We start from the raw sequence: 9453 nt of genomic DNA on the forward strand, positions 1-9453 counted from the left end.
GTTGTCCAAAAATCAGAGGTATCAATAATGTATCACATTTATATTATATAATGCATACTACTTGATGATTAATGTATAAATCCAAGCAAATAATGCACAAATGAACACCTCTGACTACCAAAATGTATAATTAAATGACGAATACATATGCAGAATAATGTAATTCTGCAAAAACAGGAAACCAATATATTACACATCATAGAATAATGTGCATAACTGATCTTATGATAATGTTGACAGAGCATATAATAATGCATATTTTCAACCTAATAATGTATATCTATGATGCCCAGTAAATCTTTGACTTACAAATCACCACATACATCAACAATGATTTACACAAACAATGCAACAAATGTACATAATAATGTGACAAAAACGGACAACACTTTAAGCAACAATTGAACAAAGATGGAATAGAGTGGTAATGCCAAAAATAAGGATACAAATGCACAAAAAATATTGAATAATGCACCAAAATAAGGGAGAAGATACTATCAGTTTGGTAAAATGTACATACATCAATAATTTGAAAGCCAACCAAATAATGCAGCATATGTACATAATAATGTGACAAAAACGGGCAACACTTCAAGTAACAATTGAACAGAGATGGAATAGAGTTGTAATGCAAACAATAAGGATACAAATGGACCAAAAATATTGACTAATGCACCAAAATAAGGGAGAAGATACTATCAGTTTGGTAAAATGTACATACATCAATAATGTTGAAAGCCAACAAAATAATGCAACAAATGTACATAGTAATGTGACAAAAACGGACAACACTTCAAGCAACAATTGAATAGAGTTGGAATAGAGTTGTAATGCAAAAAATAAGGATACAAATGCACAAAAAATACTGAATAATGCACCAAATTAAGGGAGAAGATACTATCAGTTTGGTAAAATGGCGCTGCATTCTCACCTTCGGTCTGCGTGGGCTGGATTTTGAAGGGGCGACCTCTTTTCGACATCCCAAAACTAACAAACACAACAACAACAGAAACCACTTTAGACTATACACCAGAACCAAAGCTAATTCGTCAACATAACCCAAAAAAAACCATTCTTCATCTTAAATAAAATTACCAAAATCGTGACAAAAATAAAGCATCTACAAAAATTGAAAACCAAAACTCGTATTTTTACAGCAAAATCGACGAATTTAGGACGTCTTAAACCCCAAATTCGAACAACAAATCAAATACAACTCAGAAAACAACAATATACTTGAAAAATGGGATAACCCTACATCTAATGCTCACAATTTCATATTTACCAAAAAAAACGCAAAAATAATTTGTGCATTATTGCAAATACGAACTCAATCGGCGAAAAAAAAGGATGATCGCTTACTGTGCCGAGCCGTTAATGACAAAAAAATGACGATTTGGAGTGTTTCTAACTACAAATCGAGAATTTAGAAGTACACCGTTTCCGTAGAAAGTAGATGAATCGACGTCCCACGGCGCAAGCGTAACTTGAACTCTGTGACTCTGAATCGCCGATTGAAGGCTCGATTCTGAGATAATTGACGGTAGCGATGGTTTCTCTCGGTTGTGGGAGGCGGCTAGGGTTTACTGGCTTTGAATGAGGGGAGAAGTTTTTCAATCGTGTTTTGATGGGATGGAGTGAGAGAGAGAATGAGAAGATGGAAGGACTAAGAAAATCCCGCTAAATTATCGGAGTTTCCGTTTTAAAACATTTCTCAGATTTTGTATGATTACTATTACACCCTCATAATGCACAACATATGACCAATAATGCAAATCAAGATTCATTTACCAAGATTGATCTTGACCATCCACTACTATAATCTAGTGGATGATATTAAGAAGGAAATAGTATCTAAAGGGGTAAAAAGAGCTTAATGCTCCCCTATATATATATATATATATATATATATATATATATATATATAGAGGTGTGTGATCAAATACTAACTAAGTTACAGTAATAACTAATAACTAATATCAACTTTGTATGTTAAAAATATCAACACAGAGACATAAATTTATCAATCTTCTTGTACTGATAAACTTATGTCTCTGTGTTGATATTTAAATTTTACATGTTGTATTGATATAATTATGTCTTTGTGTTGATATTTTTAATGCACAAAATTGAAAGTTATTAGTTATTACTGTAAATTAGTTAGCACACTAACGCAACCCTATATATATATATATATATATATATATATATATATATATATATATATAGGGGAGTATTCAGATTAAAACCATAATGTATATTAAAACATCAAACCATGTAAAATAATGTACATTCTACACACTAATAATGTACATTTTATTCATGTATAATGTACTGTCAGCATAATGTACAAAATTCATATAATGTAAATGTACATTATTAGTGTGTATAATGTACATTATTTACATGGTTTGATGTTTTAATATACATTATGGTTTTCATCTGAATACACCCCTATATATATATATATATATATATATATATATATATATATCATAACCCATATTTATGGTGTGTAACGCCCCAGAATTTCGTTCCTTTCTTTCGAGATAAATCGGATTTATTAGCCTATTAATTTCGTTTAGAAGTGGTGTAATCGTACTTCCCTCGATGTATTTTCGGCTTATGGATAATCTAAGTATTTTAGGTTGGAAAATATAAAGTGCAAGAAAATTTTAAATCAAGGATAAAAGTAGAGAAAATACTTTTATTAGAAAAGTGAGGAAATGCACATGTGTATACTAAAGTACAACAAATTGGATTCAAGCACATGGGAGACCCTTCTCAAAGTGGAAAAAAAATAATGGTGGCTAGTTCTACTCTACGAAAATTGTTGTAGCTAATCTCAAGATAAAAAAAAAAAAAAACTAAGTTGCTTTGATCAAGGGAGCTGCAGTTCAAGATCTTCTCTTCTCTCCCCATCCTTCTCGATTCCACCCTCACCATGCTCCAAATGTGGCAGCCTATTCCTGCAAGTCAAGCACCAAAAGGGGTTAGTGATTTCCTCAACCAAAAAGATAAAGTCTTGGACCTTCATCAAAATAGTAAAGATGCCAAGTATGCTATGTCCCCATCAAACAATCAGCCAAGTCTAAGAAAAGAACAAGAATCAAGATATCCTCATATCTCTCCACTAGAATTTGAGATAATAGAATCTTCCATGAGAAGTCATCGCCTAAGCCCACAATAGAGAAGGCAGATTCTCTTCTCCCATCGGTCAAGGCTGAGGAAACAGCCAAGAGAGACAACCATACATACACCAAAAGAGGTATGAAAGACATAAACATTAAACTCAAAAGAGGGAGAGCTGGCAGCCCCAAAATAGGAGCCTTTGCCTCCAAGTCTCAAGCACAAAAAGCCAAGAATAGAGCACTATATAAGCAGCCTCATCTCCCTTCTCCTCCCCACAAAATCGACACCCCAAACTCACATAAAGTCAAGGAATATAGCAAGGAAGGGAGGAGGAGCAAGGAGGAGATTTTGAGGCTGGACATCAGTCCCATCCGAGAGGATTCATCAAAGTGAGGTAACAACCTCAACACCCAATAACCTTTGCATCATGTAGAACAACAAATAGATAGCACAAGAATTTAGAAATTTCCATAGGATTCTCACAACCAAGTATGGAACAATAGCAGAACCCTCAAGTTCTCCCACAGTAAGCATGTGTAAGAAATAGAGACTCAATGCAGTGAGCTAAGTGCCCAATTGATAAATCAGTAACTAGTATTGCAAGAAAAGCAATCAAACCAAGGAAAGGAACCAATCCAGTAGGCTCTCAAAGATTTAGATCATGAGATTAACAAATGCTCCAACAAGATCATACCACATACCAACAATCACCAAGCTGCTGCCATAGCTCAAAGAAATGGAATCAGAGGGGAAGGGGGAAGGAGACTTAGCTTTGGAGTGAGGAGTATCTGGTAGAGCTGCCGGCGACGAGCGGGGGCCGATGGCGCAGGCAGACGGCGGTTCTGCTCGCCGAGGCCGACGGTGCGAGATGGCGGACTTCGGAGCTTCCCCACGCGAGCCGGAGAGAGCACGCGCAGCGCTAGGAGCTCCTCAACGCTTGCTCAGCGATGGCAGCGCTGCGATCTCCGAAGAAAGAGGGCGAGCTCGACAGAGAGGGCTCGACGAAGAGAGAGAACTTGAAGGAGAGAGAGAGCTCGCCGGAGGAGAAAACGGCGGTGGCGAATTCGCCGGAGGCGGCGACGAGCTGAGGAGAGGAACCGTCGCTGCTTCTCTGTTCTTCTAATTTAGGGTTTTGAAATGGTTGAGTTTTGGAAGAAGAAGAGAGGGACGATGGGTTGATATAATTGGGCTGCACTATTTAACAAAAAGGTTGGGCCAACTTGTCAGTTAATTAAAGTTGGAATATTTTAAATAGTACGGGCTAAACCCATTTAATTAAAATAGAAGGTGGGCTGATTTTTATGAAAGAAATAAGTGGAGACTATTATTATTGTTGGGCCAAGATTTAATTATGGGAAGTGGGATTGGATTAATTTAAGGACTTGAGTTGGAGCTCAATTAATTAATTCCCGAATAATTGCTAAGTTTTCGAAGATGGAAAATTTTGAGTTGAAGCCCGAAAAGTCGATGTATAAATTCTGAATAATTTATGTAGATTCCGGGAAAATAAAGTAGTAGAGTGGGAGACGCGAAAGCCGACCGGCGTCGCCCCGCGACTCCATGGGCGGCCTTAAGAAAAATTCAAACAAAAGATTTAAGAAGGGATTTTCCAAGAATCCATATTTTATTAATTGCTCAAGTATTTGCTTTTAAGAAAATAGAACTTCTCCGAACTTAGTGAAGTGAATGAATAAATCCTACAACTTAGTGAAGCCCGAGAAAGGATTTGAGATCCTATGAGACCAGACTAAGGATATAGGTGTTATGTCATAGGGTGCATGCATTCTTTCTAAAGAGAAATAGTTCAAGTACTAATTAGCGTGCTACGCTATTTATTTTCAAAGGATAAACTGCTCAAGGGCAAGTGAGGCTAACGCAAATAATTGAATTAAGGAATAAGCATACCAGGTGGGCTTTCTTTTATATCCAGCACACTAGTGTGGATATAAAGCAAATACATTTGAAGTTATGAAAAATCATCTTTTCTCAAAATGGAGCTATGTTTCTTTTCAAAATTATTGTCATGCCATAAATGTATTTTTTGATAAATGAGATTGAATGTCATGGAATGGAATGGATTTATGAACGGAATGGATTCACGAATGGAATGGATTTATATATGGAATGGATTCACGAACGGAAATGGATTCACGAATGGAATGGATTTATAGATTGAATGGATTCACGAATGGAATGGATTTATAAATGAATGATGAATGATGAAAGAACCTAGTCTGTAGTCGAACTTTTAGCTCACAAAAGAACTTAGTAAGCTCGGGCCTTTTAAGAAAATCCCGGTGTGTTACTGTGATGGCTTGACAACTATATAATGTATGTTTTGTTTTTGGCACGTGTCCACTGAGTACTCCTGTACTCAGCCCTGCATGTATTTATAAATGTGCAGGTTGAACGTCAAGAGGATGGAGTGATGATCGGAGTCGATGTTATCAAGTTGATCTCCCAACGATTCGTGTCTTCATACACGAAGTCGTTTAGCAAGGACTTATTCCGTTGTGCTCTTAGAATTATAGAACCTCACCATCAACTCTGATTTATTTGAGGAGATGTCTATTCTGTTTTCAAGACCGTGTAATGAAATACTTGGCTTCTATGTTATCAATTGACTTGGCCTTATGAAATTCTCAAGTTCTAGCCCTTTTCTTTTCCCCGCTTCTTTAATCCCTCTTATTAGTCGCGGTTTACCCGCTTTCGCTATCCTTAGCAAAATGCGGTCGTGACATGGTGATAACCTAATAACCCTCATTTTATGGACGAAAAATATCATTTTATTGAACAGAATATCATTTTATGGAATAAAAATTTCATTTTATGCATGCTGAAAAAATATCATTTTATCGTGTATAAATATCATTTTTAGTAAAAATGATACTTTTGACCCATAAAATGATAGGGTTATTAGGTTATCACATAAATATGAGTTATGATATAATCACACACACACACACACACACACACATATATATATATATATATATATATATATAGGATTGTGATCAATTGAGATTATTTAGGCTAATTGAGAAATGAGATGCAATATCAGCCACCCATTTTTATTAAATGAGTGGTCCAGATTTTGCCACACAAAAAATATTTTTAGATTAATTTATTATGAAAGGGTATAATAGTCATTTCGTATTTTAATTAGATTCTTCATCTTCACCAAAAACCCCCAATCCATCTCCCAGTCGCCCTCCACCATCTCCACCATCAAAGTCCTAAAATCCAGGAACGGATCCCTCGAATTCATCGCCGCCACCAACGCCACGCTGCCGCCGCGCTCTGATTCTCTACCTCCGCCGCCTGATTATGCCTCCGCCAGCGCGAAACTCGTCGCGCTGGGCTCGAAGAAGAGGCTCTCCCGGTCTTCGTCGCCCTCCTCGATCAGGTGGTCTAATTGAGATCGATTAGTTGACATGCTCGTTCTGGCAGACATTGATCCAAACTCACCACCTCCATTTCACCACCTCCGATTCCAATCATGGACGCCGTATCAGAATGGGGAAACACTCCTCTCGCCGCCGTGGACCCCGAGATCCATGACCTCATCGAGAAGGAGAAGCGCCGCCAGTGCCGCGGCATCGAGCTCATCGCCTTCGAGAATTTCACCTCCTTCGCCGTGATTGAAGCTCTCGGCAGCGCGATCACCAACAAGTACTCCGAGGGCATGCCTGCAACCGCTACTACGGCGGCAACGAGTACATCGACCAGATCGAGAACCTCACCCGCTCGCGCGCCCTCCAGGCCTACCGCCTCGAACCAGCCAGTTGGGGCGTCAATGTCAAGCCCTACAGCGGCTCACCGGTGAACTTCGCCGCCTACACGACGGTTCTCAACACGCACGACCGGATCTGCCATCCGGCGGCCATCTCACACACGGGTACTACACCTCCGGCAGTAAGAAGATCAGCGCTAGGGGTGTCGAAACGGGTAGCGGGTAACGGGTAATCCCGAACCCGACCCGATACCCGCCGGGTATCGGGTACCCGTTACCCGATGGAATCGGGAAACGGGTCGGGGTCGGGTATATTTATTTTGGCTTTTGCGGGTATCGGGTATCCCGATACCCGACCGGGTAATCCCGATAGTCCCGAAATACCCGATATGTATATTAATATTTTCTAATTTTTTATTTTTAATTTTAATACTTACTGATTGGGATGACTCAAAAGTCATAATGTAATTTTTTATTAAGCGTATTTTTAAATTTTTAACTTGTGATTAAGGTTAAGTATTTTTATCTTTTTCCGCCTTATTCTCTTCTCCCCCTCTACGATTCAACTCCAGTCTCCTCCACCAGCGGCTTGCAGCTGATCGTATGATTATTTAATCTTCTAAGTTCTTATTCATTCTAGAATTTTGATGTGAAACTGTAATAATATGAAAGGTTCAAAATTTAGAAATAGATGAAGACAAATCACATGGCTTCATCTCAATTCTCAATAAAATTAAATTAATAAAAACAAAGTTTCAAGTTAGCAAGTACTACTTAAAAAAAAATCATCCAAAAATATCATAATCCATATAACAGTTCATGTGAAATCATATATAGGAGTAGAAGTGTGCAAACAATTTGCAAATAATTAAAAAAGGTTTGAAAAAAAAAACATGTTTCGGGTCGGGTACCCGCAGTGTCGGGTGCGGGATACCCGACTCGGGTATCGGGTAATACTTGATTCACTGCGGGACGGGTATCGGGATTAACATTTTGGCCGAAATCGGGTGCGGGTACCCGACTCGTCGGGTGCGGGTACCCGCGGGTACCCGTTTCGACACCCCTAATCAGCGCCACCTCGATCTACTTCGAGATCTTGCCGTACAAGGTTGATTCGAAGACCGGCTACATTGATTACGATAGGTTGGAGGAGAAGGCGCTTGACTTCAGGCCTAAGTTGATTATCTGCGGAGGGAGTGCTTACCCTAGGGATTGGGATTACAAGAGGTTCAGATCGGTTGTTGAAAAGTGCGGCGCGCTTCTGCTCTGCGATATGGCGCACATTAGCGGCCTCATTGCTGCTCAGGTGCGTAAACATTCGATCTCGATCTGACTTAGTTGTTCATAACTTTACTGTTCAATTTGCTCTGCATATACATTTGCGTTTTGTGCTGTGGAATCTGAGTTCTGCGCACTTTCATTGGTGCTTCAGTTGCAAGTATGTTTTATTTAGAGTAATAGAATCTGCGTAATGTTGTTAATTACAACTGGTGATGGAGTTTGTATTGTGGAATCAGAGATATGTGCATTTTCAAATTTCAATGGTTCTTTAGTTGCATGTATATGTTCGATTTAGACGAAATAATCAATATACTAATAGATCTGCATAATGTTGTTAATTACAACTGCTGATGCAGTTTGGATATGCATGTTAATTTTATTTCGTGCTTTTGCCTCAAGTCTTTTTGTTAGTATTGTTGATTCTCACTGCTATTGTTGATTGTTATAGGAAGCGGCTGATCCATTTGAGTACTGCAACTTGGTATATTGACAGATCGAAGATGTGATCTACTTCGTGGTGTTCTACTTCCGCGAGCATCACTCTGTGGTGTTCTACTTCTCCAGCAAGGAAGGGGAGCCGATCGGATCGAATCCTCTGCTCAACAAATTCATCAACGGATTGGGTGAATATCGCTACAACCGATTCAAAATCGTGAATAAAATCGTGAAAGAATCGAGGATTCTGAAGAAGGCGGTGGGGAGATACTCGGTGTGTCTGCTCGGCAAGGCTGTGAACTGCTGCTACCACCGAGGAGCAGATTATCTGGAAATCGATGTCGACATCGGCAGCTCCACCGTCGCCTCCGCGATTTTGCGGCTAGCGTGAGGGTGCGTAAAAGCGGCTACAGTGGATTTGGGGTTCTGAGTGGAGGGGCAGACGGAGGAGGAGCTGCCGGAGAAACTATTTGGCGCGCGGTGAGGATCTTCCAGATGGAGATGAGATCGGCGAATTTTGTAGATGTCGCCACGCCGTTGCCGGTAACCAGTAATAAAGTCTTCCCCGTCAATAGTGATAAACATTGGTTTTATTTCATTTTTCCTTCAATTTGAGGTGGTAATTAAGCTTCTAAAAGTTTGATGATTTTTGTTCCAATCTGCAATGACAATTGCTGAATGTTAATATTAATTCTATGGATTCGATTTCTCTAAAATCGAAAGCAAATTGCAATTAATTTGTGAAATATATGGATGTAGTTTTTAATTCGATTGTGTTGCTGGAATTTTTGTGTTGTGTAGATAAGGTGTTTGTGATATTGCCTAAAATATTATTGTTGACATAAATTATATAAGTTGTTGACATGAAAATG

The 9453-nt window shown here is 38.9% G+C and overlaps 1 long non-coding RNA gene and 2 pseudogenes across 2 annotated transcripts; 2 read left to right on the forward strand and 1 right to left on the reverse strand.

Moving 5' to 3' along the window:
• Positions 1-2693: 2693 nt before the first annotated feature.
• LOC125223179 (uncharacterized) lies at positions 2694-4323 on the reverse strand. The gene is made up of 2 exons (XR_007176677.2): positions 3834-4323; positions 2694-2969 (listed from the first exon to the last, which is right to left on the reverse strand). It is a non-coding gene; the product is annotated as an uncharacterized LOC125223179 (long non-coding RNA).
• On the forward strand, positions 2967-8720 carry LOC125223178 (serine hydroxymethyltransferase 4 pseudogene; annotated as a pseudogene). Its single transcript, XR_007176676.2, has 3 exons — positions 2967-3526; positions 5537-8171; positions 8595-8720. The product of XR_007176676.2 is annotated as a serine hydroxymethyltransferase 4 pseudogene (transcript).
• LOC148934013 (protein ENHANCED DISEASE RESISTANCE 2-like) lies at positions 7147-9196 on the forward strand (annotated as a pseudogene).
• The last annotated feature ends 257 nt before the right edge of the window (positions 9197-9453 follow it).

This window comes from Salvia hispanica, chromosome 1 (genome assembly GCF_029641045.1).
Source record: "Salvia hispanica isolate PSC_SH4W2 chromosome 1, Shi_PSC_v1, whole genome shotgun sequence".
In the NCBI taxonomy this organism is placed as follows: domain Eukaryota; kingdom Viridiplantae; phylum Streptophyta; class Magnoliopsida; order Lamiales; family Lamiaceae; genus Salvia; species Salvia hispanica.